Source organism: Artemia franciscana, chromosome 7 (assembly GCF_032884065.1).
Source record: "Artemia franciscana chromosome 7, ASM3288406v1, whole genome shotgun sequence".
NCBI lineage: Eukaryota > Metazoa > Arthropoda > Branchiopoda > Anostraca > Artemiidae > Artemia > Artemia franciscana.
The window spans coordinates 13,989,469-14,014,607 of NC_088869.1; the positions used below are offsets into that span (position 1 = coordinate 13,989,469).

At 35.3% G+C, this 25,139-nt stretch overlaps 1 long non-coding RNA gene across 1 annotated transcript; it reads left to right on the plus strand.

Moving 5' to 3' along the window:
• LOC136028875 (uncharacterized) lies at positions 1 to 24,801 on the plus strand. Its single transcript, XR_010617898.1, has 3 exons — positions 1 to 47; positions 7,449 to 7,633; positions 24,693 to 24,801. It is a non-coding gene; the product is annotated as an uncharacterized LOC136028875 (long non-coding RNA).
• Positions 24,802 to 25,139: the final 338 nt, after the last annotated feature.

A 25,139-nucleotide genomic window follows, 5' to 3' on the forward strand; every position in this document is an offset into this window, starting at 1 on the left:
AATTTGAAAAATGAAAACGTGACTGAATTCACAATCTCAAATTGAAGGTAAAGGTTAAATAGAATGGAAACAAATTTTCTTAGTGAAGTGTACTTTTTCAATCCTAAGACGGAGCCATTGAAAATGAAGATAAAGTTCTGGTTTAAGGGGCTCTTGTTATCTGGAAAAGTAATTGACTAAAGGTAGCCTAAATGAAAGTACCTATTTCTGCTTCTTCCCTATTCAGAAGGCATTGACGTTTGAAAATCTTTAAAAATCTTCAGGCTGTAAAAGTGAAACATCACAAAATAGATGTTCTGCTCAGATGAGGCACAAGAAGTGCATTGAGCCTCATACCTTTGCAATATACCAAATTATAATGCTTTAAAGATCTATAAATATATTTCTTAAATTTAGAAAAAATATCTAGACAATGCCTTAAATTTGTTGAAATTTCAGTTTAGGGTTCTCTTGCTATTTTAGAAACTAGGGTAAAAAACCGGTATGCAATTGAGCAAAATTACATAGGCTAAAACTAAAACCCTCACACCTTGTTATCAAATAGGAATTGAAAAGAATTGTGTATATCAGTGAATAGTTAAAAATTCTAAGCTATGCATCAATATGGTTATTATTAAAATTATTCAAGGTCAAACACTTGAAATTATTAGTTTATTAGGTAAAATTCTAGTTTATTGACTTTTGGCTATCTTGGAAAGGGGTTAGGTTTGGAAAATGAAACTTTCAGAGATGGGTCTACAGGTTAAAGTATATCCTAGGATGGTATTTTGAAGTACCTACCTCCACTCTTTCTCTCTCTAGAGGGTCCTGACCTTTGATGACCTTTTAAAATGTGTGTGTTATAAGAGTGAAACCTTGCAAAATAGATCTTCTGCTTCAATGAAGTACAACAAAATTGTTTTCAGCTTCATAACTTTGCTCAATCCCAATGTATAGGCTAAGGTTTTAAAGATATGCAAATACATTTCCTAAATTTTGAAAAAAAAAAACATTGATATGGCTCAGAATTTTACTCAAATAACAGAAATTTTAATTTCTGAGCTAAAGGCAAAGAAAAAGCAACTGGTAACTGAAAATTAAGGTAAAATGTTGTTTTGTCAAAATTTTAATAGATGTTCAATAGATAAATTTCAATTTCAATGTCATGTAGACAAATTTCAGGGCCCTCTAGAGGGAGAAGGAGTAGAGGTGGGTACTTCAAAATGCCTTCCCAGGATATACTTTAGCCTGTAAACCCATCCCTGAAAGTTTCATTTTCCTAACCTAACCCCTTTCCAAGATAGCCAAAAGTCAATAAACTAGAATTTTACCATTTATTGACTTACCTAGAAGGATATCTTTTCAGAAATACCAATTATCTTATTTTGATGTATTTATCCTTTTAGTATTTCAGTTCTATTCACATATCAATAGAAAACTGATTGTCTTCTGATTCTAAAAATGTAAGTTTTATTGCTTGGTATTTATTATATAAATCAGAAATATAATTTTGCTTTTTGATTGCTTATCAAAACAGAGACCATATTTTGTTAATTTTATATTAACAGAGACCAATAATCATGACAGATTATTGGTGAAAAAAAGAAGACAGGTAAAAGGTGGGGATTACTAAACTCACATTGTATCATGCTGTAGTAAAATAGGGGAAGTCTGAAAACCCATCTCTATTTGGTCAATGTTGGTATTACTGGAACAATTTTTTTGGGTCATGAAACTATTGTTAATAGATGTATTTTGACTTTTTGAACATCTTTTCTCTCTTGCAAAACTACTGCAGACCTAACCTAGCAAAAAATTGTCTCTAAAAGCCACAAAGCAATTTTCAGTCTTAAAACATTAGCAATTTCAAATTTCCTATCAATGAAAATGGAAATGATTGCAATTCTATATGTATAAATACAAGAATATTTGGGCTGGAATAACTCCATAATGGTGAGTTTGCAGTAGTTTTTCAAGAAAGAAAAGATGTTCAAAAAGTGAAAATACATCTATTAACAATAGTTTCATGACCCCAAAAATTTTTTCCAGCAATACCAGCATTGACCCCCCTATTTTTCTGGAAGGCCAAAGAAAAGTGATCTTTCCCAAAAAGAGGTCTTTTAACCTAGTTTGATTTAGGTAAATGGCACTTTCAGGAATGAATCTAGGGCCAAAAATATAGGTACTTGTGGATTATTCAGAACACTATCAATAAGTGAAATTAAGTTCTTTTTTGAAACAAACTACAATGCAGGTAGCCTACATTTTATGAGAAAATCTGATTTGGTACTTGTGTATTATTCAGAACACACTCAATAAGTAAAGATAGGTTCTTTTGAGAAACAAACTACAATGGGTACATTTTGATTAGGTAAACCTAACCTAAATGTTCCTTCTTGTAAGAGTATAAAGTCATGTTATGTCCATTGACACACTTTTTTGTTATGGGCAACAACCCCTTATCCTGGAAAAATATAAGGGCCTCTTTTCTAGTCTTTGGAAAATCCCAAATCTTCATTTCAAAATCCATGTTCAGACACTATCTTCTATCACTATGGGTAGCAAACTAAATTGAGTTTTGTCTTTGTGGCTATAAACCAGATTTTCTCATAAAATGTACTTTCATCTTAGTTTTTTTCATGAAAGAACCTTTACTTATTGAGTGTGTTCTGAATAATACACAAGTACCAAAATATATGTTGAGGCATTTTGAATCTATTATTACATCCCTTCCATTGTTTCTAGGGTTTGAAAGATTTTGTTGATAAAAGATCTCTGGATCCATTCCACATAATTTTTTTCCTCTTCTCAATTACTTTCCAATAAGCCCCTCATCTAGGATTCTACCCTTTAATGCTTTCCAGGATAGCAAGAAGCCCCTAAACTAGAATTCTACCTAAAAGGAATTTTAACTACAAGAATTAGGGAAACAAAAGCATTCTAGTTAAAAAACTGGATAAATAAATGTTTACTAGCCTGTACTAGGTAGCTGCTGATTTAGGATAGTTCATTGAAACTTTCAAAAATAAATCCAGGGTACAATTTGTTTCCTGGAAAGTTGTAACACAGCCAATTACTTTACTAGATAAAAGATGAACACACTGTTTGGTGTGCCTTTTTATGCTCTTTCCAAACAGGTTTTACTAAGCTAATTAGAAACTGTAAACATGCCTTTTAAAAAAAATCATGCCCATGGCCTGTGATCTGTATCTTGGTCACAAGCATGATTGATACCGCCTCCCCCTTTCCTCCCACTGTGATTATTGCTATCCTTCAAAGGGAACATATGTTTTTCCAAGAATATTTTTCTTAACCAAATAATTTTATAGCCTAGGCCAAATTTCTTGTGATAAATATATTGTGGCTTGTCATTTTTACAAAAAAATGTCCTAAAACATAAAAGGAGTACCACTATGTTCCTAATTTATGCTCTTTCTAAATGACATAGTGGCTTTTTGGACAAGGCACCACATCCCCCCTGATAGTCCCAGATGAAACCCTAATAATATATTTCTTTGATTGGGTCCATTCATGCATCATAGATTCTTTGTTGTCAGCTGGTTGCTGCTGTCTCAACTGAATAAAATTTAGTTTTGCATAAGTTAGTTACTATAGAACATGAAAAAAATATTATTTAAAATTACTTAAAAAGGTGGATAAAAATGGAAGGAAAAGGAAACATTATAATCTGATTAATAGAAACCGCATGTACATTATAGCCTAAAATAAGAATTTCATTGTTTTTGTGTTTTCCTTGTGGTTTGATATTTTTGTATTCTTAAGGCTACATCTGTGACCATTAGGCAGGATAGGGTATACTGTCAGAGAAGCAACCATGATATCAAACAGTTTGTGGTGACAAACTGTAAGTAAGGAGCAACTTGGCCCAATAGTAGCCAAAACTTCAAAAAATGGAATGTTGATATCAATAAATACATCAAAAGAATTGGCTTTTTATGCTTATTTCAAATTACAAAATTCATTAGGTTTAATATTACCCATGAAAGCTACAAGCCAGAGGAAATTTGACTGATTTTGGAAAAAGGGGGTAAATACCCCCGAAAATTCAAGCAATTTAATAAAAATCACACCATCAAATTCAGCATATTACAGAATCTACTATAGAGGTTTTAAGCTTTTTTCTAAAAAAAAGTGTGGAATTTTGTATCTTTTGCCAGAACAAAGATCACTGGTGCCTGTTTATTATTATTTTAGTTTCTGGGGTTATTATGTCAAACCAATGGTCCTAGAAGATTGGCAGAGAGCTCATTTGAACAGAAATCAAAAGTTCTAGTATGCTTTTTTATGTGACCAAAAGGATTGGAGAGAAACTAGCCCCCCTCCCATGCCCTTTTTTTCTCAAAGATATTTGATCAAAATTCGACTCAGCATAGTTGAACAGTCCAATATCAATGATTTTGGTGATGGCGTGACCCTCCATAGCTCCTGGGGGAAGGGCTGTAAGTTATACAATTTGCCCATATTCTTCACTTGGTATTTCACCAAGTTCACTATAGTATTTTTTACTAGGAAGTATACATAGCTCATAGCTCAGTGCTAGAGCATTTGACTGCAGGTCAAGAGGTCATTGGATCAAATCTGGTCATCCCTTAGTTTTGGAGAGAAAAAAAATGAAGAATTATGACAATAAATTTTAACATAAAGTAATTAAAATTTGTATCAGGCAGTTTGTGATAATGAACTATAATTAAGGAGCAACTCGGCTCAATAAGAGTTTAGATAACAATAGATACATGAAAAGAATTGACTTTTCTATTATTCCAAACATACAAAGCTCATTAAGTTTAATGTTACCTATCTAAGGGTACAATCCTGGGAAAATTTGCCTGATTTTCAAGAAAGAATGAAATGCCCTTAAAATGTCAAGTAATCTTAATGGCAGTTTGTAATGTTAATGGGAAATGGATTAATTGCAGTCTTCTTTCTTGGGAAAACTGAACAAAAGACTAAAACCCTCCCCCCTAGATTTTGAAAATACATTTTACCCCTTCCCTAATTTTTGGTAAACTGATGCCACTGGACTGGGCCTATCCACCACTCATGCAGGAAAAATAAATTTTAATATGTTTCAAACAGTTTGTGGTAACAAACAGCAAGAAAGGAGCAATGCAGCTGAATAGTAACCATATGCAGCTGAATGCAGCTGAAATAGTAACCAATGCAGATGAATAGTAGTAACCAATGCAGCAATGCAGCTGAATAGTAACCAAAGGTCTAAAAAAGAATTTTCATAACAATAGATACGTCAAAGCAATTGAATTTTTATGCTGATCAAAATATATAAACTTCATCAAGTTTAATTTAACCAATCAAAATTGACAAGGGCAACTAGCACCACTCACTCATGGCCTTTCCTCCAAAATTGTCTGATATAAATTCTTTGATAGCCATTTTGTTTGGCATGGTTGCAAGTTAAAGTCCCGTCTCCTAACGGGCCGATTGTATTACCAAATGCTATTCCGGTTAGAAAGGGCATTAGGCAGGGTGCAATTTCGTCACCCCGGTTGTATAATAATAGTGTTCTCGAGGCCCAAAAGTTAGTGCAAATGAGCTGCATTTTCCGAGGTTTGGATGTAACATTACTTAATTACGCAGATGATATTTTTAATTTAAGTAGATGTTTGTCTCGTATTGAAGAAAATTTTCAGATTCTAGATGATGCTTATAGAGAGATAGGCCTATCTTTTAATGCAAGTAAAAGCGAGATTGTTGCTTTCAATAGGAGAAATGCAGATTGTATAGATCTTGCTGTCAAATTTGGTGCTCAAGAGGTTCCACTGTCTGACTCCATAATGTACTTAGGAATGCCTATAGGTCATAACATGGCATCTACACGTGCTCGCCAAATAAGTAATTTCGCAGAAAAGGCACGTAAGGCTTACGGGGCGCTATCTTCAACTAAAGCGAAATATAATCGACAAATTCGAGCTAGGCTATATAATGCACTGGTGATCCCACACTTTCTGGCTTTATCACCGTTTTGGCATATATTTAGTGTTAGTGATAAAAGAAACCTTCGATCACTTTTTTACAAATATGCAAAGTTTCTTTTAAATACCCCACCGTGGGTTAAAAATTCCAAGATGTCTGCAAGGTTCGGTATCACAGATCCGATTGCTGCTGTGACGAAACGTCGTTCTGAATTTTTGGGGTCGCTTGGGCCTAGTAGTCTGGCAATTGCAATTCGTCCTTAGTGAGTTTTTGTAATAATGTTTTTATTTATTGGCGGTGTATCGTAACGTTTGTTTTTGTTTGTGCAGTTAAGTGTTTGTTTTTTTTTTTGTTTTTTTTTTCTTTTCTTCTTTGTACTCCATTCGTGCCATTTGTGGTTTTGTATCGAGTGGGTGAATAAAATTATCTATCTATCTAATAACTATGCTTTTGATGGTGATATAACCCCCTAAGCCCCCTTGGGAAATGGCTGTACAGTAACTTATGAAGTTTATCTAATGTTTACATATTGTATTTGCTATTGGGAAGTATATAGATATTTTTCAGGGGAATTTTCTATGGGGGAAATTTTCCACAGGGAGGAAAGTTTCCAGGATAAAATCTATAGGGTGATTTGCCAGAATTCCTGTACATAATCCTTTTTTTTTGTCTTGCTTTCTCTTCGGTGACTCAATTTTATTTGTGGAGGTGTTCCAGAGGAATTACCTGGGGAAAATCTTCAACAGGGTTGGAGTTTCTGTGGGGGGATTTTCAGCAGGAAAAATCTCTATGGAGAAATTATTTTTGGGAGAAATTCGCAAATGGGGAGCTTTTTTGGGAGGAACTTTCAATTAGGGGAGGGATTTTTGGGAATTTTCATGGAAGGGGAATTTCATTTGAAAAACGATCAGAAACTAAATATAAGTAAGGTCTTTTTTCAAGTGATTCCTCCCCAAGGAGGAATTCTTCATGTTGGGAAGAGTTTTCATGGTGGTGGAGGCGAATTTCCCAGTGTTATTTCAAAAATGATCAGAAATTAAATAAAAAAAATTTTCAACTGAAAGTAAGGAGCAACATCATAACTTAAAATAGAAAGAAGTTATTTTGAATGTGAGGGGGGTTTCACCCTCCTTGACACCCTGCTCCTTATGCTAAAATTTTGTATTTTCTCCCAATTCTTTAAAACTTTAGCATGTAGTCCCTTGTGTATGGAATAATTTCTTTTTGTTTCAATTTCTAATACTGCTTCTTAATTTCTGTTGATAAAACTTGTTATTTTATTTATTTAATAGCACTACAAAGACCTGTAACCAACAGAACACTTGACTTCAATGAACATATTGTTACAACTAAGATGAAAAAACATGTTTTAATCATGCTTACTGCAACTCTAATACTGAGATCTAATACTGAGCAAGTCTGAGTAATGAGTGAGAAAATCTCCGTTTGATCTTCTCAATTTCTAATTTCGTATACTTCTTTCATATGAAAAAAAAATACTTATTCTTGTTTTACAGCAAAGGGAGAATGAGCATCCTTCAGGGAGGTCACAGACTGACAAGTGTCCTATAGATAGATGGTTAGAATGTGTATTTCAAAAGCCCAAGAGCCACACAAAAATTTGTGAAAAATAAGGAAATCACCAACAGAACAAATTACAAAGTACATAGAAACATAATACATAACGAAAAAATACCTAACGGTAATTTAGAAAAAAATTGTAACTATATATAATAATTAGTTGTAGAAACTTTTCCTTCTTTCTATGCTTTTATCAATGTACACAGCAGCACGAAATATTGTGGTTGGATGGAGAGACTACTTTCTAAAATACCAAGAAGCAGCAAACAATCCCATGTCAGTATTTTTTCCCTTAAATCAAAGAGGACCGGGTACTGGCGGAGAAAATGGTCCAAATCTTCGTCCTCATCTTTACAAAGAGGACACACATGCTGCCCTTCAGGATCGGCTATCTTTTTATCAAACATCTTTTGCCTGCTCTGGATTGGAAGGCAATTCGCCCAGCTGAATCCATCAACATAAAATCATAGATGGTAAATTAAATTTTAAAATAAACTTCCTCTCCAAAACTAGGTTTGGCCTGATTATAATGATTCAATGTTGTAGAATTCTAAGCCAGCCCTTGAAAATACTGGATTCCTTGACCCTCTAAGATGAATCGTACCTGGCTTTCTAAATCTGTTGGTAGATCAAGGGAACCAAAACCATCATTCATCAAGTAAGGCATTCCGACTTTTTCTAGTAATGACTTAATATGGGACAGCCAATACATTTTCTAACCATAATTCAACATCTGATAATAAGCTGCTGTTACTAGTCTATCTTCAGTACACCTGATGAGCTCAAACCAAATCAAAGCATCAAAATAGACTTACGTAGTTTTAACGACAACAGGCCCATATCACCTTTCAGAATCTGTGAATGAGTTGTCTCATGTAACCCAAACACTCTTCTATAATGCTGGAGCTGGAGGGACTCCAACTGCTCTGCTGCTTCTCCACCCCAAATCTCTGCTCCATTTTCAATAGCTGGTAAAACTTTTGTATTAAATATTCTTTTTCGCATTTTTTAGGTTTTTAGTTCCCATTATCGCCGTGTTTCTAAAAACACGGCCACTTTGCCTCTATTAATTATTTCATCAACATGACTTTTTAAACTTCCATTTTGCAATAAAACAAATCCTAATCATTTTATTCTTTTACTTACAATCAGTTCCTAGTTGTTTAAATTAAATATATAAATTATCTTCGCCACTTACCCTCCTTAAAAAAAAATAACAACTTCACTCTTTTCTACATTCAGCCTTAATTTTTTCATCTGCAAATATTCTTCTATGAGACTCAGAAGTGACTGCAGATCTTGCAGTACATTAGCCACCAAACTAATATTAGCTGCAAATAATAAAAGTGATAGTTTATGGGTCCCTAGACTATAATTTTCCAATAAAACTCGCTCCATGGCCAGGTACTCTTCAAGCTCCCTTTTTGGGTATTTACCACCTTACCTATACTCATTGCTTTTGGTGACCCTGCTTTTTATCTTTCACCTTGAACGGTAGGTCTGCAACCGCCCTCTTTAGCTGCTCCAAGGTGCTCTGTTAGATTCCGATTTAGCTTTTTCTTTTTCTTTTGTGTAGGGATGCTAGCCCCCCCCCCTCACATAGTGACGCCCATGCCCATAGTTGTGGATTTTATTTGCCTCTAAGGATTTAATATATTGCAGGTCCAGGTCTCTACCAGTTTTTGAAAATGCCAAGTTTTCTGTGGGAGTGTTAATAAAAGTATTGGTTAAGTCTGCACTGTGCAAAATATGCAAAAAAAAATTGTTGCTACTTCCGAGAATACCACCAACCTTAGTGCTCCTCTGAAGATAAATCACAAAAAAAAAACAATATCAAAGTATAAAGGCAGTACATCAGCAAGGGTGGGGTAGTTTTAACCCTAAATTTGATTTGCGTCCATCAACATGTTCCTAGTTCAAGTGTCACTTGAAACGTTAAAAATTTAAGCAGACCATTGAGCCAGAATGGTGGCTATACCCAAGTTACTCAGGACAGGAGTGACAAGACTGACTCGGAAGAACAAAGTGCAAAACAACCAAGAATTGTCTCTATTTTACTGACGAAGTACACTGTAAAGCACCCTAAAACTGTGAAAATAAACAAGCTGGTTGTGAAATTTCTCGCTAAAGTTATGCAACTCCTCTCTATCGTGTCCAATCCTGGGCTTATTGATCTGGTGCAGGATTTTGACCCTAATTGTACTTTGCTTCCCGAGCTAAGTTGACAAGAGATATTCTATCAGAAATTTACACTGTGAAGAAATTGAAACTGGAAGAGGCTCTAAAAGACATACTTCTTTTCCCTTACGACAGATATATAGACCTCCTGGGCCATCAAGTGTTTCATGGCTGTCACTGCCCATTTCATCGAGGAAAAAGGCTGACTCTGTTGTAACGTACTTGCTACTACGAAAATTGAAGAGAGATATACTGCTGATGCTATTAAGGATCACCATCCGAAAATTACCTCTGAGTGGGGGATCAAAGAAAAGATTGTTGCTGTAGTAACTGATAATGTAGCAAATGCAGCTCAGGCTGTAAAGAATACTATATCCCTAGTAGGTTAAGGCTGAAGGCCTGTTTTGTGCTTCGCAAATACTCTAAATTTGATTGGTGGGGGGAGGTGGATGCTATTAGTGATACTGCTGAACTGTTGTCTATTGTCCAAAAGACTAATATTATTGTCAGCTTTTTTGGACGCAGTGTTGTAGCTACTGACAAGTTGCGCTAGGTTCAAATCACTATTGACAATGTTTGCGGCAAAAAACTGATACCTGATATGACCACTAGATGGAATTCGCTTCTCATAATGTTGCGTTGTCTACAAGATTTGAAAGAGCCGGTAACAAGCTCGCTTGCGCTTCTTGGTAAAGTGGACCAAATAAGCACTGATAATGAGTGGAGTGTTATTATAAACGTGATTGCGTGCTTACACCCTTTGAAGAGACAATTATTGAGTTCTGTCCTGAAAACTATTCCTGCATCTCGAAAGTCCTGCTTTTGTCTTAGATTTTTAGACGCCACCCTGTTCAGGCAGATATTGGTGGATTCTCAGATATGGCAGATGACCTTCGAAAGGCTTTGCTGGATAAAATGTATTGTAGGTTTACAAGCCTTGGTCAGGTCACACCCGTCACGATTGCCACATATCTTTACCTTCGTTTAAAAAAAATGTATTTTTCACCTGATTATCTTCTCTAAGTTGAGAGCAAAATTGCAAAAGAGATAGATTTGACCCTTCTGGCTGCTAAATCTCTATGAGAAGATGCAAGTGCCATCGCAGTCCCTGCAATGCCGCCACATCAGAATCAAGCCAGTTTGTGGGCTCACGCGATGAAGCCCTTATAGTCAATGCAGGACATACCTCTACAGCAGCTGAATCTATCGTGGCTCTGCACATTTTCAATAGGGAGCCAATAGTTTGAAGAAAAACTGATCCACTCAAATAATGAAAGTCTCGTGCTATGGGGTCTTAAAAACACCTGTACTAAGTTGCAATGAAATTCATGTCTGTACCCGCTACCAGTGTCCCTTCTGAAAAAGCCTTTTCCAAGGCTGATCAGATAATCACTGAAAGGCAAAACCGAGTTCCAGAGAAAAACATGAACATGCTGTTGTTTTTGAATAGCCAGGAGTTTATTTTTCTTTCTTCCTGAGCCCGAGTAATCGAAGTTTATTTTAATTGTTTGATTTGATCTTATTTGTATTTTGAAAAAAAAATGCAAATTACTCTTTAATTCTAATTTGCATTATTGAACCTTGGCAAATCCAAGGATTAATCTTTACAAAAAACTGGTCCGAATATCAATATATTGAATATCGAAAGTAAATTTCGATTCAAGGAACTTTTAGTGATTCCCAATTTTAATGTTGAAGCTCAACTACAGAATTATAGTAATCTGAAGTTATTTCTAGCGCAACCTCAATGCTAAATTAACTCATTTCTCTTTTTTTCTGACTTAATCTGTTCATGCCATTGCGCACATTACAGTTTTTTTTTATATTTATTTTAGAAAAGACAAAAACAAATCAGAGTAACCCATAATATATCTCATTTGAAATTGTTTTGTATGTGTTTTGTTTTATTTTCTTTTGCTACTCCATCATAGTATAATGTTAGTGGGTCAAATATAAATTAATAATATTATAACCTTTCTCATTATGTGTTCATCATGCTCAAGGCGCTGCATTAGGCCTGGTTTAAGTCTGACAAAATTGTACTTCTTTTCAGGCAAAGACATACCATGGGGGGGGGCAGGGCCCGGATCCCTGATGGTATTTTCTTGTTTGAAACGAAGCATAGCTTTCTTAGACTTAAAATATGTGTAATCAGCAATGCCCTTCCCAAATATTTTGATTTCCCCCTGACTTTCCCTTACTGCCATCAGAAATACCATTCGTCAGACTATTTGGGAGAGGGTTGGGTCTATTGATTTTAATGACTATTTGGTCATTCTTGCGCATTTTTTTTTACCTATATATCGGCAATCTACAACACAATTGGTAAACTTGGAGTAGAATCGTGTTGGTTCTAGCTGTTATTTTACAATCTCAATTTGTTTACCGACTTCTTCAACCCACTCTGAGGTTGACTCCCCCTCTTCCTCTGTCTGTAATACCTTTGACGGTCACGTACTGTGGAAGTCAAATAAGAAGGTGTATCAATACCTCTCATCAAAAAAAGGGCAATCTAATTGCAATATAAGTACGGTAACCTATTTTTAACAATTCTGTAATTAGGTCTATTAATATCTTTTTTATTGGCTCCAGATTTAAAAATCTGCTATTATTATTGAATAGTCCTATCTCTCTTCCCATTGTCCTATTATATATTTTATTGTTATATTGTTTGTAAATATGTTTTGGCAAGTGAAAATTTATAGCTTTGTAAATATTTAGCCTTGAATAGATTTGTTCTCCCATAAACTCCGTAAAGTTTCCCACGAAGCTGAATTTCCTTCCATGGATGATCCAGAATTTTTTCCGAGGAGATATTAAAGGATAATATTAATTTATATCATAATTGTTGTAAAGACTTGTATGTATTTTTAAATATCATAATATTTATCTTCTTTGTATAAATATTCTTGTACAGGGGGAGGAGGTAATCGGTTTTCTAGGTCAATCGGTAATGTAGGCAAATTCAACAGAAATGATTCGGGGAGGATTAAAAAAACAAACAAAAAACACACACACAAAAAAATGAAACTTTGATACCAATAGTTACATCAAAAGAATCGCATTTTAATGTTAATTTTAAATATATAAGTTTAATCAAGATCAGTTGTACCCATCAAAAGTTACGAGCCTGAGAAAATTTGCCTCATTTTCGAAAATAGGGGAAAACACCTCCTAAAAGTCGTACAATCTTAATGAAAATCACACCATCGGATTCAGCGTATCAGAGAACCTTATTGTAGAATTTTCAAGCTCCTATCTACAAAAATGTGGAATTTCGCATTTTTTGCCAGAAGCAGATGACGGATGCGTGTTTATTTGTTTGTTTTTTTCCCCCAGGGGTGATCGTATCGACTGAGTGGTCCTAGAATTTCGCGAGAGGGCTCATTATAACAGAAATTAAACGTTCTAGTTCCCTTTTTAAGTGACCAAAAAAATTGGAGGGCACCTAGGCCCCCTCCCACGCTCATTTTCCCCAAAAGTCACCGGATCAAAATTCTGAGATCAAAATTCAGAATTTTTCTCAGAAAAATTCTGAGAAAGGGCGATTAGAGTTATACAGTCTAAAATATTGTGCAAGGTACAATAGTCATATATAAGCTGGTGTATTTTAGTTACGTGCTATATAAGCTGGTGTATTTGAGTTATGTGCTATATAAGCTGGTGTATTTCAGTTATGTGCTGTATAAGCTGGTGTATTTCAGTTGTGTGCTATGTAAGCTAGTGTATTTCAGTTATGTGCTATATAAGCTGGTGTATTTCTGTTATGTGCTATATAAGCTGGTGTATTTCAGTTATGTGCTATATAAGCTGGTGTATTTCAGTTGTGTGCTATGTACTATATCGCTCACATTTGTGTAAAACTGGTGCTTTGTGTTTGCACAGCTGGGGTTTAAACACGAGGGTTGCTCGTTGTATTGTTGTATAGGGTTGCTCTCCTCATTCATTGAAAAAGAAAAAATAACCACTAAAAAAAGTTAGTTATATTATCTTTGATGCTCTTACTACCAATTATGCTATAAAAAGAGAACAAACAAGTAAGTTTTTCGGACAGTTCGTTGAAACGAACTGTAAGTAAGGAGCGACCCGGCCTAATAGTAACTGAAACTCTAAAATTAGGAATTTTGATAACAACTGATACATCGAATTAACTGATTTTTATGCTGATTCTAAGTACATACAATTCATTGAGTCTAGTGTTACCCATCAAAAGTTACGAGCCGGATGAAATTTACCTGATTTTTGAAAAGGAGGAACAACCCCAAAAAGCAAATACTCTTGATGAAGATCACATCATTAGATTAAATAGGGACAAGTTACTGTTGGTTGAAAATTTTGAGATTGCCCATCGACTTAAAAGTATAAAAAAACTACATATTGGTCTTCCCAGTTGCAGAGGAAGTAATGCCGCACGGTGGCACATTTGTTTCTGAAAGTCACGTAGTACATACAAGATAAACTGTTAATATGAACGTACCTGAACATGCTTGATCTGACTAAGTTAATTCACTTGATTTTTCATGGAATTTAGTGATGTTTAATTTTGTATCAGCTATTATGAAGGAGGGGTATGGTTCATTGTGTAGACCTGGGAAGGGCGATAGATGCCTAAAATAGCGCATTTCAATGCCAAATTGTCTAACTCTGAAAGGAGCCCTCAGATAAATATAGACATGCAATGGGGGGGGGGGGAATCAATCTCTCATCTACCTTCGTTTAGACTGAACCTGAATAACGGCGCTGGGGGATGATACCTTCCTTCTTATTACAGAAAAATGTTTCAGACATTTATTTTACAGCTCCTTGTAACTATACTAATTTGCTTCGTATCATAAAATTATATACATCGAGGTTTAAATGCGCATAACCTATTATTAAGGAGGGCTGCTGGGTCATTATGTAGGCAGGAAAGGGTGGATGTCCCAAAGAATGCATTTCAATGCCCAAATATATTGACTCTCATTGAGTCTTCAGATAAATATGGAATGATTTTTGAGGACGAAAGGGGAGAAGTTGATATCTAGTCCTTCTTGATTCCTGGGAATTTTTTAGGCCCTCACCTTTATTATTTGTGCTGGGGGGGGGGTAATAGTGTCCCTCCCATTGCGATAATCTTTTTCTATGTAGCTTTAAATATTTAAATCACTGGTCTACCAGTACAGAGGTAGAAAAGTCAAGATGGGGTATACTGAGCCTCGCTAGGAAATTTCTTGGAAGAGGGAGGACAATTGCTATAAGGAACTTTGTTGTCAGTGTTTTTCATCGGTAAAATTTGTCATATTTATATACAATGTTTCAATGTATTTAAACATACGTATACACTGTATTTGAACATCTCTGAGAGAATCATATTTTAGAGGTTACAATAACCAGCCCCGTACAAGATCAAAGGTCACACAGAATTTCCATCCTTATGAGCAATAATACCTCTCTCAGTACTTGTATGATTTGGTGCCGACCACTCAAGGTGTTCATCCATTGACGCATTTTAGAACCGTTTTTTTGTTAGTTTCTTTCAGCTTAGCGTGAGACAAGACAAAGAGAAGTGACATAATAGATGGGAAATATATAATTTGGGCTATGCATTTGCACATTAGGGGGGGGGGGGGTAAAGTATTTGTACAGTGTGAAGTTAGAAAACAGTTCTTACTTCATAATATGCATAATAATTACACCTAACACACTAGGCATGCAGACCCGCTATAATTTGCCCTCACCTCCCCCCCCCTAATATGCAAATATGTTGCCAAAATTTGTTTGTAAAGTATTATGTTTTTATCATACTTAGGTATTAGTATTATATTTGTATCATACTTAGGCATGTTTCATTAGATTGAGCGTCAGAGGAACAGGTTCTACTTAGATGATGAATGTTAGGTCGGCAATATATCATACAAGTACCCCTCTTCCCATCTATCGGAAATTCTGTAGTAAAAATATTATTAGAAACTTATTCAACAAAACTACTGTTCATAGAAAGTTTCGACTAAAATATTCAAATTTTGTCCTAGATTTTAATTCCAATCCAACATTTTAATTCTTCAACAGAAAAGCCGGAAAAAGTGGGACTACCAAACCACTGACAATTATTGATATATACAATTTAACACTGGCAATTCGGGGGTCTATGGTGCAGGCAGCCTACATTATGTCTTGGTTATGCCTTGGCATGAATTGAAGAGCGATCGTAAATTAAATTAAAACAAAACAAGTTTTTTTTCAACTGAAAGTAAGGAGCAATATTAAAACTTAAAACGAACAGAAATTATTCCTTATACCAGGAGGCTTCCCCTTCTCAACCCCTCGCTTTTTACACTCAAATTTAAGTTTTTGTCTAATTCTTTAAGGACAATTGCTCCAACACACAAGCTTTTGAATCGGAATGAGAAATATTTTTAAAGCAATATAAATCTTTAGTGTAAATGGCAGGGGGTTAGGACGGGTCAGCCTCCCAATATACGGAATAATTCTTGTTCGTTTTAAGTTTTAATGTTGTTCCTTACTTTCAATTAAAAAAAAACTTTTTTTTTGTTTTGTTGCTCTTCTTGATCCCATCGGTACTGTCTAGTAGCATGTGCTGTATGTTCCACATATGCATGACTTTGTGCCATGTTTCACATTGGCGATACCCCATCTCCTCTGGAAAACAAGTCCCCGTGTGCATGACAGATTCCAAGTGATATATTGACAATCTTTAAACAGAGAAATCGATTGAATCCTTACCGTTTTCAATTTTGACACCCCCTAACTAACTAAACAATTTAGCTACCTATCGCAGGTTTGAGAAGGAAGTATGGGGAGGGATCCGCTACGCTTTTGCTTTTCGTTACTTAGTTTGCATGGCTTTGCGATACATTTGCGCACCTTTTTCTTTCTAAATGGGGAGGAGGCTCTAGGTCCGGATCTCCTTTCTCGCCGCCCCTTCCAGAAAATACAACTATGCCTGTAGAGTAGGAGTTGTCAGTGGTTGGGGAGGAAGGTAGGAGTCTGTTAGTCCTTGCTTTAAAGCCCACTCTCTCAGCAGAGTCGGCTAGAGTACCGCAGAAGAGTCGCCAGTAATCTTGAAGATATCCTTTTGCTGCTACATCCTTTTTGCGTCAAAATCAGGTGCAGTGTTTTTGTGGATGCTCGTGGTCCGTTCAATATAAAGTATTTTCCCGCCCTTTTCACCGACGAGACGGTTTCCCTCGTGGTTCCGCTGGGTTTCTTTGGAATACTCGGGGTCTCAAAAGTGTTTGGAACACCTAAGGCAATAAGATAAGTTCATTTTATTAATTCCTACCCTAATTAGGTGCTTGTAAATTCCATTGACGATAGATATATTTGTTGGTACAAAATAGTCTGGTCCAAAGGGCCATATAACCAAACCAGCATAATTCAACATCGAATAATGGCAGTCAAATAAACACTGGTTGCAAAGTTGTATTGAACAACTTTATAATACAATTCTAATAGGATTATTCCTTAGTTGGGTATCTGTCAAAATTTAAGTTTTTGATATAATGAAATCTAACTAATGATTCTCTAAGAGTCATGTATATGAATGGAATTATGAACCTTGCCATGTGAAAGCAGTATATTACTGTTGATCTTTCAGTAAATAGTAAGTAGTTTAGTTATTTACATAATATGCCTTCGGCAGAAAGCGGCGAATAATGCCTTTGATAAAGTTTCACACTTAGGATGCATGTGGTCTCATAGTGGAATGAGACCCGCTTGTCCATATCATACTGTGATCATATGAATGATGGTAGTTTTATCGTGAAGTATTTCAAATTATCTCACTATCTCATTTGCATAATAGGATCAAAAGTTGGTTGCTATTGGTCGAATGATTCTTGATTTCTGGTCGGATGCGGTTTTACTCCTGGTTGTAATTGTAGTTAATAGACGGCTGAAATTACCTTGGGGTCTTGGTTTTGGGACAACGTTTCAAATATGTCACTATATGGGAGCAAGATTTTAAGTTCTTTCATAGTATCAATTCTTGTATAGGAATTGCAGTTGGGGCTGAAGCGGTGATCAATTTTTGGGTTTGAAACATGTGATGACTGATATGGATAGGGGAATAAAGCCATCTGTGCAATCGAAAGATGGTTATAGCTTTATAGTCATGCATACTGCACGAAAAAACCAAGGTGGTTTCCACCTAGCTAGATATAATCGCATGTTTATCATGATCAGGAATGGATTAGCCTGTTAGCGGGCCCCATAGGCCAAAGTCATTTGTGTGCTTGCTGAATTTAATGTAATACTGACATTCCTCAATGTAGAGGACTTACTAACATTAACAGGGAATCATGCACGCATCATTTTGTTTTTCAGGGGTAATGCGGCAAATATAGTCTTACGAAAAATGTCAAGCCATAGAATATATATGAAGATAGTAAAAAATTTAAGACATGGAGCAACCTCCCTCTTCCTTCTCCTCTTTTAAAATGACTAATTGTACGCATGCTCACAACTGGCGAAAGATTGCCTTCCTCTCCTCCCAAACGACTGATAACCATAATGGCAACTTCAGTTTGCACAATGTAGTCAAATAAACGCCAAACTTATCTGAGAACGTGTAGTTTATCTTAAATATTTTTAATTTAAAATATATTTAGTAAATGATGAGAGGGACTGAACTCCCTATCCTCCTAGATACACTCATGAAAAGGAATACTTGGATTCAGATTCTGCTGACTCCCCCCAAAATTTCTGTCCAACTCGTAAAAACGTAACAAAAATGCATGCACAGTTTTTTAATGCGTTTTTTAAGTTACACCCTTTACTGAGATACACCCTTGCCCTTAGAAATTTCTGAACTTTCTCGGCGCAATTTTTTTTATTATTTTTCTCCCGTTTTCGTTAGTGAAGCAGAAAGCAGCTTGCATCTAAGAAAAAACATTTATATTCTCCCGTTTTGTCCCGGAGATAGAGATATTTAGTTTTAATGAATTTTACATCATTAGAAAGTGGGAATTATTCTTTGATTAAACAGAGCAGAATTTTCTTCTTAAAGTTCAGGAAAGGGCAATCCCTAAAAATATTCTAGCGTGCCTGCTAGGAAGGCGCTAAAATTCAGCTTGAAGGAACTATCATCTGTACAATTTGGGAGCCTCGGGAGTTTCTATGGGGCTACCCACTTTGATTGAAAGCTTTCCCGACATAGGGGACACATATTTCCTAGTTTCAAAATATTTTCGTTCAAATTTCGTTGTCAAATCTTTGTTCATTTTTTCCGAGGGATGATAGTATCGATCCAGGGGTCCTAGAATGTCGCGAGAGGGCTCATTTGAACGCAAATCAAAAGTTATAGTACCCTTTTGATTACCAAAAAACTTAAAGGAAACTAGGCCCCCTCCCACGCTCATTTTTTTCCCAAAGTCACCGGGTCAAAATTTTGAGATAGGCATTTTGTTCACCATAGTTGATAAGTCTAATAACTATGCCTTTGAGGGCGATTTAATCCCCCACAGTCCCTGGGGGGAATGGATGCAAGTTATGAACTTTGCCCATTGTTTACATATAGTATTGGTTATTCGGAAGAATACAGATGTTTTCAGGGGGGATTTGTTCTGGTGAAGGGGTCGGGGGAAGGGGTTACATGGGAAAATCTTTCCATGGAGGAATTTTTCATGGAGGAAGAGAATTTTATGGAGAAGATGAATTAAAATAAAGTAGTCGTGGGCATCAAGCCATGGCTAATTGCAGAAAAAGCCAAGACAGATAGTCCGATTGAGTGAGAGGAAAATCTGGCATAAGCCCTTAATAGGATTGTTTAAGATGATGTCAGTTCATTTGTTAATAGATAAGTCTATTTATTGACATTATAATTATAATGCTGGATTTCGCAGCACTATTAAAAGACGATTAGAAATTAAATATAAAAAACAGGTTTTTTCAACTTAAAGTAAGGAGCGACATTAGAAATGAAAACGAACTGAAGTTATTAGGTATATGAGGGGGGTTCTCCAATCCATATGAATAAATCATATGGATTTTTCGAACCTTTAAATCATTTTTCCTCCTCCCCGTGCAAACCCGATTGGCCCCCTTAACTATTTTGCTATTCAATATAATTCAACTTGTTTCTTGTGAACATTCTGATTTTACTTTTTTTATTACGTGTTACGTGGGAGGATCTTTCCATAGAGGAATTTTTCAGGGGAGGGGAAAGAGAATTTTCCATGAAGATGGTGCCGGATTTCCCAGCATTATTTAAAAGAACTATAAGAAATTAAATTTAAAAAAAAGCAAGTTTTTTCAACTTAAACTATCAAATCTTAATAATTCCTAAGTTTTCTTTTTTGGAACATATAGAGTTTGGCTTTTCTTTTAATGTATACAGTTAGAATTCCATTCTTAATTCAATGTATAATATGATAGTATAGTAAATATATACTGAATACTGAGAATCATACAGCATTGATATACAGAAAATGTATCAAGTCGTAAACTTTTAATGTTCAGCGTGTCCTAGAGTGAATAGGTAAGTACTAGTTTTCCTAATACTTTTATATATATTATTAAATAAAATAAAAACAAGTTTTTTTAACTGAAAGTAAGGAGCGACATTAAAACTTAAAACGAACAGAAATTACTTCGTATATGAAAGGGGCTGCTTCCTCATCAACGCCCCGCTCTTTACACTAAAGTTTTTTACTGTTTTAAAAAGAAGAGTTGAGAGAAAGAGTCAAACTTTAGCGTAAAGAGCGGGGCGTTGATGAGGAAGCAGCCCCTTTCATATACGAAGTAATTTCTGTTCGTTTTAAGTTTCAATGTTTGTCCTTACTTTCAGTTAACAAACTTGTTTTTTTTTATATTTAATTTCTGAACGTTTTTGAATCAATGCATGTTTTGATTTTGGCTCTCCGCAGAGGAATAATTAAAACGAAATTTGCATATTTACTGTTTTTCTGGCTAAATGGCTTTCTTGTAATTTTGGTTGAATGATTTTGAGAAAAAAAGAGCGGGGGAGGAAGCCTAGTTGCCCTCCGATTTTTTGGTTAATTAAAAAGGCAACTAGAACTTTGAATTTTTTACGAATCTTTTTATTAGTGAAAGATATAGATAGATAGATAAGTGTATTTCAAAAGCCTAAGGGCCATATACACACAACAATATAAATAAATAACACACAAGCAAGAACATTAAACAACAGTACAAATTACAAGCACGCACAGAAACAGAATACAGCGCGAAAATATCTAAACTAACGACAAAATAAGTATACGTAACTTATAAATTAGCTTACGTAAAGAACTTTTGTATTCTCATGTTTTTATTACATAGATGAGGGGGTTCGTCCCCTCGTCAGTACCTTGCTCTTTACACTAAAGCTTAAATTTTGTCCCAATTCATTAAGAATGACCCCTGAATCCCAAAAGCCGTAGAATAAATAGTTGAAATTACTAAAAATACTTTAGCGTAAAGAGCGAGGTATTAGGAGGAGGTGAGCCCATCATTTGCGTAATAATTTCCGTTCGTTTTAAGTTTTAATGCTGCTCCTTACTTCCAGCTGAAATTTATCATATTTATTTTTACATTGTTTTTTTTAATGATGCTAGTAAATCCTGCGCTCCCTTCATGGAAATTTTCTTCCCCCATGACAAATTCCTTGATGGAAAGCTCCTCCAGCATATCCCCTCTTCTCAACCCTTCCCCCAACCAAAAAATCCTCCTGAAAACGCCTGTACACTTCCCAATAACCATTACTATATGTAAGCACTGGTCAAAGTTTGTAACTTGTAGCCCCTCCCACGGGGACTGTGGGGGAGTAAGTCGTCCCCAAAGACATAGTTATAAGGTTTTTCGACTACGCTGAATAAAATGGCTATCTCAGAATTTTGATCTGGTGACTTTGGGAAAATAATTAGCGTGGGACGGGGGCCTAGGTGCCCTCTAATTTTTTTGGTCACTTAAAAAGGGCACTAGAACTTTTCATTTCCGTTGGAATGAGCCCTCTCGCAACATTCTAGGACAACTGGGTCGATACGATCACCCCTGGGAGAAAAAACAAAAAAACAAATAAACACGTATCCATGATCTAGCAAAAATAACAAAATTCCACATTTTTGTAGATAGGAGCTTGAAACTTCTACAGTAGGGTTCTCTGATACGCTAGATATGATGATGTGATTTTCGTTAAGATTCTATAACTTTTAGGGGGTGTTTCCCCCTATTTTGTAAAATAACGCAAATTTTCTCAGGCTCGTAACTTTTGATGAGTAAGACTAAACTTGATGAAATAATGCTAGTAGCCTATATCCTGCTCTCCCTTCATGGAAATTTTCTTCTCCCATTACAAATTCTCTAAGGAAAGTTCCCCCAGCATATCCCCCTCTTCTCAACCCCTCCCCCAAACCAAAAAAACCCTCCTGAAAACGCCTGTATACTTCCCAATAACCATTACTATATGTAAGCACAGGTCAAAGTTTGTAACTTGTTGCCCCTCCCACGGGGACTGTGGGGGAGTAAGTCGTCCCCAAAGACATAGTTATAAGGTTTTTCGACTACGCTGAATAAAATGGCTATCTCAGAATTTTGATCCGTTGACTTTGGGAAAATAATTAGCGTGGGAGGGGGCCTAGGTGCCCTCCAATTTTTCGGTCACTTAAAAAGGGCACTAGAACTTTTCATTTCCGTTAGAATGAGCCCTCTTGCAACATTCTAGGACAACTGGGTCGATACGATCACCCCTGGGAAAAAGAAAAAAAAAACAAAAAAACAAATAAACACGCATCCGTGATCTGCCTTCTGGCAAAAAATGCAAAATTCCACATTTTTGTAGATAGGAGCTCGAAACTTCTACAGTAGGGTTCTCTGATACGCTGAATCTGATGGTGTGATTTTCGTTAAGATTCTATGACTTTTAGGGGGCGTTTCCCCCTATTTTCTAAAATAACGCAAATTTTCTCAGGCTCGCAACTTTTGATGGGTAAGACTAAACTTGATGAAACTTATATATTTAAAATGAGCATTAAAATGCGATTATTTCTTATGTAGCTATTGGTATCAAAATTTCATTTTTTAGAGTTTTGGTTACTATTGAGCCGGTTCGCTCCTTACTACAGTTCGTTACCACGAACTGTTTGATATTTTTTTATATTGGCAGTTTTAGTTTCATAAGATTTGCATTAAGTTCCTGGTGCCTGATACTAAATTTTAAAAATCAGAAAACTTTCTATCTTTCGTGCTTACTATTTCATAGATTTTAAAAAAATTATCAAACTTTTATACAGTTACTTACATGGGGTGGGGCAGTCTGACCCCTGTTTGAATATAGCAAATATATTGGTTCTTTACTAGCTAATGATTTGCCTTCACTCTGAGGAAATGCTCAATATGGTCCTTGTGAGAGTAAAGAGCTAGCCACACAAAGCAAAATTGATTTCTCCTGTGTTGTGGTTTTCTTTGGACAAATTTCCTGAGGAATACCATCTCCTTTCTCTTCTGTGCAGACATACCTACTTTGTGAAATCCTTTTCTTTGTTTATTGGGTTAAATTCAGAAATAAAAGCTAATCGGTTGAAAGTAAAGAGTGAATGAACCAAATTGAAAATCGCTTCCGTGTGATAAAATTAACCTAAAACTTAAAAGCAAGGCAATGAAATTTCATGGATTTTTAAAATCCTGCCTGAAATAGACACCTACAATAACAGTAGCTTTAAGAACATAATCAAAATTTTATACAGTTACGTACGTGGGGCGGGGCATTCGGATCCCTTTTTTGGCATGGCAACTATGTTTGTTCTTTACCAGCAAACGATATCGAACTCTCCTATGTTGGGCTTTCCTTTGGGTCAACGCTATGGAAAATACCATCTCTTTGCACGTGTGTGCCCACATATTTACTATTTATCGTGTTAAATTACGAAATTCAAGTAGATTAAAGAGTGAATGAACTAAATTAAAAATTGACCCTGAACGACAAAAATTAGCTTAAAATCTTAAAAAATATTTCGCGCGTTGTTGGATAGGAAAATGTAAGTGAGGCAATTTGAAAATAAAAGAAAATTCTATGTACTGCAATGGCACAGTAGGTTCGATATCAGGTTGGTAATTCGGAACCCAGAGTTTGAACTTAGCTGCAGCAACACACCACAGGGCTCGGGATTCGATTCCGGTGACGAAATTATTCTAAAGCGTTTATATTAAGCTTATTATTAAGCATTGATTATTTATTATAGTATTTATTTATAGTATTATTATATATTATTATAGTATTATATTATTTATTTATTTATTATGCGTTTATTATAGTATTATTAAGTGTTTATATTCAAAAGCGTTTATTATGGCGAAATTATTCTCAATAACAAGAATTTAAAAATATTTCTTCTTAACATGTACCTGGAGATCCTTACAATTTATAATTTGGCTTTTTGAAAACTAGGGCTGAATCGTCTCTCTTAGGACTTCTGAGAGTGACCAACCCTACTATTGTCAAAGTCAAGAAGAAACTCGGGACAGGACTGGCTAAAGAAAAACATCAGTTTAAACTATTTTTTTCTTAGTACGATTAAGTAGTTTTAAACGTTATCTCTGAAAGTAAGTACGCAATATGGGAAAAACCCCTAGAGACAATGAGTCCTATAAACAGATGATTGTTTATAAGATTTTTGTTGATGATTTATCAAAAATATTCCCTTCTCCATCTTCGATCTTTATCTAGAGACCTACTTAAAAAAACATTTTTCTAAGTTTCGTGGAAATTAAACCTAATGATTGTAGTTTAATATATATAAGTAGCTTTTAATTTGATATGGTGTCTCTGAAGATAATTAGACCAAACCGGGCTTAAAAAGGTATTAGTAAGCTCTATAAACTAAAGATTGTCCATAAGATGCTAGACTGTCATTTACAAAAAAAAATAATAATAATAATTCCAAAACAGGCACTGCCTTAACTTTAAATATGGAGCTTGGAATTATTTTTCTTTCTATTTATAACGAACTTGTTTAAAAATTAATGTTAACTTTATTAACACATGTGTATAAGCTCTCTTTTTTTAGGTCGCTATGAAAATAGAAGCACATATGGAGTTGAAATTTTTCACAAACTTGAATTCAATCACTATAGCTTTCATCGTGAAGTTGATGCTTTGGTGTGTTCTATTTCGGCTATCTCTAAAGTATGAATTGGGGGTCGTTTATGTGATGCTCAGTATATTCTTCTTAATTTTAACGAATTTAAGAACAGAGAAAAAACCAAATGAAGTTAGCGCATATTCAGTGTTTAACCCTGGATGCAAGGCAATCGATGGAACGTTAACGGCGGAACAATTTGAAAATGAAATCAGATATAGGAGATAATGGTATCAGCACTCTCTTGGTTTTCTTCTTATCTTGAACTTTGGCTTCGATGCAATAAATTTTTTGTCTATTTTGATCATTTTTTTTCTTGCTTGTATTGTTAATTCTGTCTTTAAGTAAGCCCCTAGGATTTGAACTTTTAAAAGA